Raw genomic sequence first — 12440 nt, 5'->3', positions numbered from 1 at the left:
AGCATTAGTTTGTCACTAACAGTTAGAACTTAGAACCCCAGTCTAACATCCAGAGGCTGGCTGCTGTTTTATAAAGACATGTAGGGAAACTCTTGTTCTTGGGTTGCCTTTGTTATTCTTCATTTTTTTGGCCGTTGTCCCTCAATAAAAACCCTGTTTTTTTTCCCCAAATCTTTGTCTATAAACAAACTGCATGTTTTGAATCATTTGTTATATATATATATATGCATGTAATGCACATATGTATATGTATATGTATATGTATATATATATGAATAAGATTTTCTCCCTTCTTTCAAGCCTTTTGTGCTAGAAATTGCAAAGTGGTTAATTCTTTTGTGATGTTTGAATTTTGAGAAAATAATTTGAAATATAAAATTCAAATTTTGTTGAATTTGTGAATGTTAAATCTAAATTATTTTAGGCATATATGTATATATATATTTTTTAAATTATATCACTTTTAATTTATAAATATTTAATAATTCTATATGTTTTTTATTAAAATTTTAAATATAGGTAACTTAACATATATTTTAATGGTTATTATTAAATATTTAATTTTATGTGATATAAACTACAAAATATATAAAAATAAAATATTTATATCATTATCAAGTAATGAATGCTGGAACCCCGTTCGGCCTATATTTTAAATAGATCAATTTTCAGATTTTCTCCTTTTGACTAAACCCTCTCATGTTTTAAATGGGCTTTTAAGTTTAAACTACTTTTGTATATTACATATATAAAATATTAATCCTAAAATTATTTAAAATAAATTGAACAAAGAAATAATTAAATTAAGAATTGTTTAATAGTTACATAAAATAAATAAATGATATAGTTGTAGGAGTTGGATCATCCATCTACTTCAATATAGAGTTGTCCATAGTTTGAGCCGAGCCCTAATAAAATTTTAGGTCTAGATCGACCCAATAAATAAATCTAAATTTTTGTTAGACCCGACCCAGATTATAGACATTAACCAGAGTTTGGATGTGGCCAAAAAAGTGAACATTCTTATAGGCTTACACATCATGTATTATAATATTAATATAATTATTGGATATCACATCTTAAAATATATAATACTTCATTTAATTTTGAAATAAATATAAATATTTTCTTTATATTTGAGAAACAAATTTTATTTAAAATTCATTTTAATTGTTTTTTTAAAAATTATTTATAATTTAAATTTCTTTTAAATTTTTTATTAAAATAAAAATATACTTGTTACAATAATTAAGTTTCACATATTATTTTTTAAATTACTCTCATCATTATAATTTGGATTTATTACTTTTCGCTTATTGTTTTCTGAATATCTTTTTTCAATTATTGTTTTCAATTTTCTAGTTATATTATTTTTAAATCCTTTTAAGTTTTTCAAAAGTAATATTGTAACACCCCTAACCCACATCCTTTGCCGGAACAGGGTTACAGGATGTTACCAGAGTTTACAGAATAATTGCACATAGTTCCACTATTTACGATCATGTTCATATCAAGCTGTTTACTCGAGTCATAGTCTCTAAATTATTTATATCATGAGCTACGGAACTCCAAATTAAGATCCGCTTGATTTTTCCAAAACTAGACTCATATATCTTCTTATCATAAAATTTTCAGTATTTTTTGTTTAGCCAATAGGTACAGTTAATTCTTCAAATTTGTCCATGTTCTGTTGTCTGACAGTTCCGACCCTTCTTCACTAAAAATTAATTATCTCTTAGTGCGGAATTTAGATGGTGTTCCAGTTTGTTTCTATTGAAAATAGACTCATTAATAACTTTAATCATATAAATTCTAACCCATAATTATTTTTCTACGATTTTTAATGATTTTCCAAAGTCAAAAAAGGGGATTCCAAAATCACTCTGACCCGTCTCATAAAAATTCAAGTATCTCACAATATGAAATTCTCTTTCTTACACTGTTTCTTCTATGTAAAACTAGACTCAATAAAATTTTATTTAATATTTTATTCAACCTCTAATTTGATTTCCAAAATAAATTTTCAAAATCAGACTACTGCTGCTGTTCAAAACTATTTTAGTGAAAAATATTGATAACTAAGTTCATAACACCTTCACTTCCTTTCAATTAAACCCTATACATCACCTAGGTACATGCCCCATTATCAAAACAAATGTACATCACTAAAATTTCTCTAAGGTTGTGATTGCTCTGGATGTTGGACCGGACACTGGCTTTCTACTAACCTGTGCACGGAAACAACCGTACGCTGAGTATAGATATACTCAGTGGTATTACCATAATTCAAATTTATAACATTAATCGATAAATTATATACATTCAATTTATGCCTACAATTATTCATTAATTATCTCATACTTTAAATCAACTTGATCATTAATAACAATAAGCAATATTTCACTATCTCAATTTCTTTAGATTTTTCACATCTCGTTCCAATAGTTCATTTCAATTCATATACAGTTCATTCTATTTATCACTATATTCAATATCAATTCTATTGCAATTTGTACTCACTAATATCATATAACAAAAATTTACTCTTAATCAAATCATGAACTTTGGGTTCATATCTTCAAATCTCATATCTCGATTTCCAATTCACATATCAATTCACAATTTCACTTTCTCATTTCTTTTCATAGCTCAATCAATCACACTTATTCAAATTTTCTTATTTCAATTATTTACCCCTATTAACGAACCCGGACATTGACGGATACACGAATTCCAAAAACATCAAAACTAAGAGAAAATGGACTAAATTGACTTACCAATTTAAGCTTGACACTCAAAAACCCTATTTTTCCTTTTTCTTTTCTTTTTCCCTTTCTTTCCTTCTTTTCGTGAGCTTTTCTGTTCTTTTTCTATCTTTATTTCATTGTTTCTTTTATTTTCATTTCTATCTTTTGTTTAATTAATAATAATATAAATAAGTATGTATATATATTAATTACAAATGTATACATATATTTATTACACATGTATTTATAATTACCACACATTTGTCACTTTTTATGGTTTAGTTATTAGTTTAGCCCTTTCACCTTTCTCTATTCTATAATTAACTTTCACACTTAATTCAATTTAGTCCTAATACTCAATTAACTTTAATTCAACTAAATTCACTTAACTAAAATCAAATTGGTCATATACCTAATTCTATAAATATTTTTAATAATTATTTTAAGAGTCCGTTTTACCAAAACGGAGACCGAATAATTCACTTTCCAATGCCGACACTTTTTAGGTCGTTACAATTCTCCCCCCTAAAAAATTTCGTCCTCGAAATTTCTCACCTGATACAAGTTATTTAGTCAAATCTTTTCTTCTACCTTTTTAATCGAAGTCCATAAAATTCAATGATAACTCATATCGTTTCCGGACTCCTATTAGAACTCTTTTTAGAACTTGATACTATGCTTCATACAATACCATCAGTTTGAGGATGAAATGCAGTGTTATAATACAACCTCATACCTAAAATTTACTGTAGTTTCCTCAGAATCACAATATAATTTCAAATCTCCATTCACATCAATGAAGACTGGCTCTCTGCGTAAACTAACAATATCAGAAATGCATAACTCACTAGTCTATCAAAAGAGAAATTTGTACGTATTGAGATAAAATGCACAGACTTCTTCAAACAATCAACAATTGTTCAGATAACACCTATCTTCTACAATGATAAGAATAATCCTGATATAAAATCCATCGAAATTTTATTTCATTTCTACTCAAATAACAACACATAATATAACAGTCCCTAAGACACTTGATGATCAATTTTAACCTATTGATGGATCAGAATTTGAATACAAAGTCAGAAATATTGTGTTTTATACCCATTCACCAGTAGAACTGTCTTAGATTATTGTATATCTTAATACTCCCTAAATGAACAGACAATTAACGTTGTGAGCTATGTGTAACAATTTTTGTATTATCTTTGAATTTCTCGGTATACGAACTCTATCTCAAAACAACCAATAATCATCAGTTCCAATCTGAAATTCTAAGTCAGAAATCAATTTACATTATACCCTCTTTAACCTGTCTTGAAATTTCTTAACAGTTTCCTTTGTTTCTTGAAATAATTTCGGCCCAGCCATTTTTCTTTCATTCAATTCTATCCAACACATAGATGTCCGACATCTTCGACCATATAATGCTTCATATAGAGCCATCTGAATACTTGACTAAAAACTATTATCATATACAAATTCAGCTAAAGGGAAATAATGTTCCTAACCTGTTTCGAAATAAATTACACAAGCTTAACCATGTCTTCTAAAATTTGAATCACTCTCTCTCAGATTATCCATCTATCTACGGATGAAAAGCTGTACTGAAATTGAGCCAATTTCCCAATGATTCCTGCAACTATCTCCAAAATCTTGAAGTGAACTACAAATCTCAATCAGAAATTACTGATACTAGAATACCATGAAATCTTACAATTTCCCGAATGTACACCTCAGCAACCAATCAATTCTGACCATTATAAAATGAGCTGGTTTTGTAAGCCAATCAATTATCACTCATATATCATTCTTATAATTTATTTCAAAATCAGGAAGTGAACAATAAATTGTGGATCTATATCAAACATATCGAAGACTGACACTTCATATAGCTTGACAATTTCAGGAACTTATATCTTATTTCCGTTCCAGTATTATCACTAGCTTTAATAATTCTATAAGTATCAGTATCGGATATTCAGCTTTAATCTACTGATATATTAAATATTTAAACATAATTTAAGAAACATCACATTTCATTCTGGTTTCCCAATATATTTTTTCAATTTATCATATTTCCCGAATGAGAGATATATTACCATTATAAGTTCCATATAAAATTTTTAGTGCAGGCTTTGAAATTATTCAGTACACCAGTTCTATCTTGAAATAGCAGACAATCATCATATTCAAATCTGATATCCTGAATTAGTAATTATTTCACTCTGTACCCGTTTAACTTACAATTCATTATCACCTTTTTGGCTTCACAGATCTATTGTAGAAATATTAGCTTAGCTTTAAGTTCAACTAAAATTAATCTTTCATCAGACAATAACAATTGAATAGTTATTACTCATAAAGCAAAGAAAGATCTCCCTACTCAAAACATCTACAACTATATTTACTTTTCCTGAATGATAATCAATTATCAAATCAGAATCCTTCAATAATTCAAACCATCTACTCTGTTTCAGATTCAAATCTTTCTATACCATCAGATGTTTTTAAATTTATGGTTCGTACATATATGATATTTTCACCATAGATACTGTTACCAAATTCCCAGTGCAAACATGATAATTGCCAATTCAATATCATATATCAGGTATTTTTTTTTTCTGCAGCTTTACCTGACTGTAAGTATAGACCATTACTTTGCCTTTCTTCATCAAAATACAGTCGATTCCATTTAATGATTTACCACTGTAATAATAAATTTCTTACCCGATTCAAACTGCACCAGAACGGATGCTAAGCTTTAAATTATTCCGAGGCCACTCTCATCAGATAGGTTAAAGCTATAGTACTATAACAGATATGACGTTTCAACAATATAAATGGATCAATACTTCAACTTCAATAATATTTTTCAAATAGAAGAGAAAAATCGAGGATGACTCCAATATCAACCAGTGCAATAATACAATTTCTATAATCTATGATCATACCATCAAATTCCCATGATCAAGTCAAAATTTATAACAGTAATAAGTATAATTACCACTGACCAACGGATATCTCTTCCAGTCAGACCATAAAATAACAAGAAAACCAAGACAACAAAATTCAACTTGCAAAGCTATACTGAATTTCCAAGAAGATAATCCATGGTACATAATAAAAATATTGATGATATCCCAAAGAAAGTCCAGAAGAGTAATATTGTACATTCACACTATAACAATCATAATAGAGACAGTGTAACTTGCACATTTATTATTCAGAGCTTCAACCAACAGAGGTAGACAATAATATCATAGGAATCTTATCATCAAGTCTTCTATCACTTATAATAGCTTGGGAGAACCAAAGAAAAGATAAAACAATACCACTCATAAATTAGTCAAACTTTAAATCATTTCTATCTATTACCATATTTTGCCAACCTTTCCATATAATGATTATAGCATTCAAACATGAACAGTTACATATATCTCTAAGAATAACAACACATATAGAATGCCCATATAAAATATTTAGAAAAGATTGTTGTAATATACCCGATTATAACAACTATATTCAAATATTTTTGCAATTTCATCAGTAATCTACTAACATATATAGTCATCAACAATCCCATATCATCCAATTCACTCACGAAGCTTATTCGGAAGAAATTTTCAGTTAACTCATTCTGTAGATACCATATCTGAATAAATCGATTTCTCATAAATAACTTCTTTCTTTAATAGTAGCATTGTGTATCCCAAATAGTTTTTTAAAAAAACTTTGATATCTCTATTCAAATTTCATCTTTATTACTAACTCATTCTCAGTTTTAACTGTTTTATTTATCATTCCATCACTGAACTCTTCAGTTCCACACCTCTGAACTAAATCAATATAAATCTTATGAATTTCATTATAAATAACTGTACCAATAAGGGGGTGGAGATCGTAAAGCCTCACAATTTAACTTCATGTTTATACTCATTTAACATAACATTTATAATTTCTTATGTACTACAAAACATTTATCCATACCTTTTCGAATTTATATATTATCATAAGTAACATTTTATTTAGATACTTGAGTATCACTTTTAAAATTAACGAAATTAATTCGATTGGAAAACATCTCTTTCTCTAACACTTCCCTTTTCTACACTAGAGGTAACTAACTCTATTTCATTAAATTCATAAAATTCACCATTTCCAGTGTACATTTCTAAATCAGTATCATCAATATGTTCATCTGGCATTTTAATTATAAACAAAAACAAACATATATAAGCATCCAAATCCCGACTCAGTTTCAACTCTGTAACACCCTTTACCCGTATTCGACATCAAAATAGGGTACGAGGCATTATCGGAGTTTACTAATTAATTTTCAGACATTTCATTTTTATCTAGCATTCATATTTATAATCAATCAAAATCAATACATTAATGAGCTAACGTCAACCAATTTAACTTATAAATGCCATTATAACCAGAATCAAATCATCCAAAATTACTGATAGAACCAATGGATACTGTGATATATCTCCAACAAGCTTCCAACTCAATTTAGCTTCCGATAATGAGCTAAATGCATCAAATAATTATACATATTACCAATAATAATTCAATTCCAATAATAATACACACGCACATATATATAATTTTCATTACCAAATAGCATTCACTTCAATTAAAATTATTATAGAATATAGCTCATTCGAGCTTACTAGACTAAATTGCAGAAATACCAAAATTCAAGGATATTTTGGAAATTTTCTATTTTTCTCAAATTTTCATCCAATCTTGGTCTAAATTAATATTTCATTCAATTTACTAATTTAAATAATAAAACGATTCATTTCATGCAATTTGGTCACTTTTTGACATTTTTACAAATTTACCCTTAAAGTTTTACTTTTATTCAATTTAGTCCCTGAGTCTAAAACGTGCAAGTTATCCATGCTAATTGAATATTCGTATATATATTTTCCTCCTCCTCCTCTCCATTCCACATCCTTAATTTATATAACATGCTTATAAGTAACATTATCTATGATTTCACAATTTACTTGTAAATTTATTCAAAGCTGTCCATTTGACTCATATCCACTAAATTATTTTTATCTTGAGCTACGGAACTCAAAATTAGGATCCGCTAATTTTACCTGAAACTAGACTCACATACCTTCTTACCATAAAATTTTCAGAATTTTTGGTTCAGGCAATAAGTACAGTTTTTTCTTTAAAGTCACCTTTGTTCTGCTGTCTGACAATTCCGACCCTTCTTCACTAAAAATTAATTATCTCTTTGTTCAGAATCCGGATGATGTCCCCATTTGTTTCTCTTAAAAATAGACTCATTAAGTATTTTAAAAATATAAATTATAACCCATAACTATTTTTGTACAATTTTTAATGATTTTTCCAAGTCAGAACAGGGGAACCCGAATTCATTCTGACCTTATCTCACAAAATTTATTAGATCTCATAATTTAAAATTCCATTACTTACACCGTTTCTTTTATGAGAAACTAGACTCAATAAAATTTAATTCCATATTTTATTCATACTCTAATTCGATTTTCATAATTTATGGTGATTTTTCAAAGTGAGCCTACTGTTTCTGTCCAAAACCATTTTAGTGCAAGATGTTTATTACCATGTTTATAACACCCTTATTTTCTTTCTCTACACTATTTCTCATCACTTTCTCTTATTTTCTCTTCACTAACATATCAAGAACATTGGACCATATATATAAAAACTTTACATTAACATCATTTCCATGCTTTTTCAATAATATCAAACTTAAAAATATATTAAAATCTTGATGTACTTACCTTGTCATATTGATTTCAATCTTTAACTTGATTTTCTCTCTCCTCCAGCTTCTATTTCTTGAATCTAACTTGATATTCTAGCTCCCCATAGTCTCCTTGTTATCTTTCTCTCTTGATGGATATGGAAATTCTTTTGATTTCTAGATAAAAATGATGAATTTTTGGTGGAAGGACTAAATTATAAAAAAAATAAAACTTTCTTTCTTCTCTTCTCTTCTAACGTGAATTGCATGGAAAAGATGGTGGGTTGGTTCCTTCTCATCTTTCTTTCCACCTATATATATACTAAATATTAAAATAATAAAATAATAACATGTCATTTAAAAATCAAATTAAAATATTAATAAACTAATATTTATTTATTTAATTAATCTAAAATATCTCCAACATCATCATTATCTTCTAGATTTCTCTCTCTTCTAATGGACCATTTTGCCCTTCATGATCTTTTAAATTCCATCTTGAGTCATCACTTAATTTGGTAAAATTGTGATTTAGTCCCTCAAACTTCTTCACCTTTTTCAATTTGGTCCTAATCCATCCATTTTTCTTAGTTTCTAGATCATTCCACCCTTAAAATATTTACACCATTGGTCCTTCAACTTTTCATATTTACACTTTAACCCCTTGATTTTTGAGTATTTACTCTTGGGCAACAAAACTTTTCTCACTTTTACGATTTAATCCTTTCTTGAACTAATATGTCATAATATACGTCCCAATGTTGACATAACTCTAAAATTTCCCCTTTTTGATGCTTTATTTTTTTATTTTATTATATCAAAGATAATATCTTACTGTAAAGATTTTCGGGGTATTACAAACTCGACAGTGGCATATACCTCTAGACTCAATTTTCGAGCTCGATATAGTCCAAGAATCAGCTAAACCTGATAGCTCTGATACAAATAATTATATAATACCCCTAACCCACATCCTTTGCCGGAATAGGGTTACAGGATGTTACCGGAGTTTACAGAATAATTGCACATAGTTCCACTATTTACTCATGTTCATATCAAGCTGTTTACTCGACACATAGTCACTAAATCATTTATATCTTGCGCTACGGAACCCCAAATTAAGATCTGCTTGCTTTTTCCAAACTATATTCACATATCTTTTTATCATAAAATTTTAAGAATTTTTGGTTTAGCTAATAAGTACAGTTAATTCTTCAAAGTCATCCCTATTCTGTTGTCTGACAGTTCTGACCCTTCTTCACTAAAAATTAATTATCTCTTAGTACAGAATTTGGATAATGTTCAAGTTTATTTATATTGAAAATAGACTCATAAAGAATTTTAATCATATAAATTTTAACCCATAATTATTTTTATATAATTTTTAATAATTTTCCAAAGTCTAAACAGGGGATTCCAAAATCACTTTGACCCGTCTCATAAAAATTCAAATATCTCACAATATGATATTCTCTTGCTTGCACCGTTTCTTCTATTAAAATTAGACTCAATAAGATTTAATTTCATGTTTTATTTAACTTCTAATTCGATTTCCACAATTTTTGGTGAATTTTTAAAGTCGGACTACTGCTGCTGTCCAAAACTATTTTAGTGAAAAATGTTGATAACTAAGTTTATAACACCTTCACTTCTTTTCAATTAAACCCTATACATCAACAAGGTACATGCCACATTATCAAAACAAAGTACATCACTAAAATTTCTCTGAGGTTGGGATTACTCTGGATGCTGGACCAGACATTGGCTTTCTACTAACTTGTGCACGAAAACAACCGTACGCTAAGTATGGATATACTCAGCAGTATTACCATAATTCAAATTTATAACATTAATCGATAAATTATATACATTCAATTTATGCCTACAATTATTCATTAATTATCTCATACTTTAAATCAACTTGATCATTAATAACAATAAGCAATATTTCACTATCTCAATTTCATTGGATTTTTCACATCTCTTTCCAATAGTTCATTTCAATTCATATACAGTTCATTCTATTTATCACTGTATTCAATATCAATTCTATTGCAATTTGTACTCACTAATATCACATAACAAAAATTTACTCTTAATCAAATCATGAACTTTGGGTTCATATCTTTAAATCTCATATCTCGATTTTCAATTCCCAATTTCACTTTCTCATTCCTTTCCATAGCTCAATCAATCACACTTATTCAAATTTTCTCAATTCAATTATTTACCCCTATTAACAAACCCGCGCCTTGGTGGATACACGGATTCCAAAAACATCAAAACTAAGAGAAATGGACTAAATTGACTTACTAATTTAAGCTTGAAGCTCAAAAACCTTATTTTTCCTTTTTCTTTTCTTTTTCCCTTTCTTTCCTTCCTTTTCTTGAGCTTCTCTGATCTTTTTCTATCTTTATTTCATTGTTTCTTTTGTTTAATTAATAATAATATAAATAAGTATGTATATATATTAATTACAAATGTATACATATATTTATTACACATGTATTTATAATTACCACACACTTGTCACTTTTATGGTTTAATTGTTAGTTTAATCCTTTCACCTTTCTCTATTCTACAACTAACTTTCACACTTAATTCAATTTTAGTCCTAACACTCAATTAACTTTAATTCAACTAAATTCATTTAACTAAAATCCAATTGGTCATATAACTAATTCTATAAATATTTTTAATAATTATTTTACGAGTCCGTTTTAACAAAACGGAGACTCGGTAATTCACTTTCCAATGCCTGCACTTTTTAGATCGTTACAAATATGGTCAATATCGAGTACATGAGCAGCGATTTCAAACCCAAAGATTAATCGCACTCTGCCAATTTTACATGAGGTAAATTTAGTTTTTTAGGGTGATAGTAAAAAAGTTGACAGATAAATCACCCTTGCTATCACTTTACAACACTCATACATGAGATTTTCACATCAAACGGCTCCTTGTTCAATTCTTTTAAAGTCATTGAATATTTTTCCTCGTTTGAGAGTATCCTTCCTTCTTCCACTCGAAATAATTAAATATATTTTAATTATTAAATACAATAAGCCTATGTATCGCATAAGATAGTATATATCTTTATTATTATTTGAATTACAAAAATATTTAAGCTTTTCATTAACTCATTGATTGAGTTAATGTAATGAGTTAATGTTATTTGACTCAAGATATTAAATTCGGTTAAATTGTTTATTATTATTGAATAATATATATATAAAAATTAAATTTGTTATGTAAATCTAATATAATTAATGAACATATTTTTTCACGATTTAATATATATATAAATCAAGATATAATGTTATATTTAACCCTCAATATTTATATTTTTTGTCAATTTGCCCCTTATTCTTTTTTTGAGCGAAAATTGACTCTCAACTTTTAAAACAAAAAGTCAATTTGACCATCAACCTTTCAAAAAGAATTAAATTATTTTTTAATAGAAATACTAACTAAAATGTTAAATTTTTAAACGTAGTAACTTGAATGGCAATCCACATGTACTTGATACTAATTTTTTAGAAAATTTATGAACTTCTTATAATTTTTTAAATTTCAAATAGTTTTGTTTTTATATTTTTAAAATTATTTGTTAACATGACATATAAAATAAATATTGTCATGTCAACATAAATGTACATGTAGACTGTCATGCGGGTTGTCGCACCAATATTGTTAAAAAAATAATGTTTTAGCCAGTATTTTTATTTTAAAAAAGCAATTTAACTCTTTTTTGAAAGATCGATAGTCAAATTTAGTTAAAAAAAAAGAATAAGGTCCAAACTGACAATAAATGTAAAAGTTAATTGTGACTTTGATTGAAACAGTAAATTTAAAAGACGACTCGGGTTCATATATACGAAAAATATTAAAATATATGTTTACTAACAAATTGAAAATGCATTAAAAAATCTTTATAT

This window comes from Gossypium hirsutum, chromosome D06 (genome assembly GCF_007990345.1).
Source record: "Gossypium hirsutum isolate 1008001.06 chromosome D06, Gossypium_hirsutum_v2.1, whole genome shotgun sequence".
Taxonomy (NCBI): Eukaryota; Viridiplantae; Streptophyta; class Magnoliopsida; order Malvales; family Malvaceae; genus Gossypium; species Gossypium hirsutum.
Note: the sequence above shows the minus strand (reverse complement) of the source record.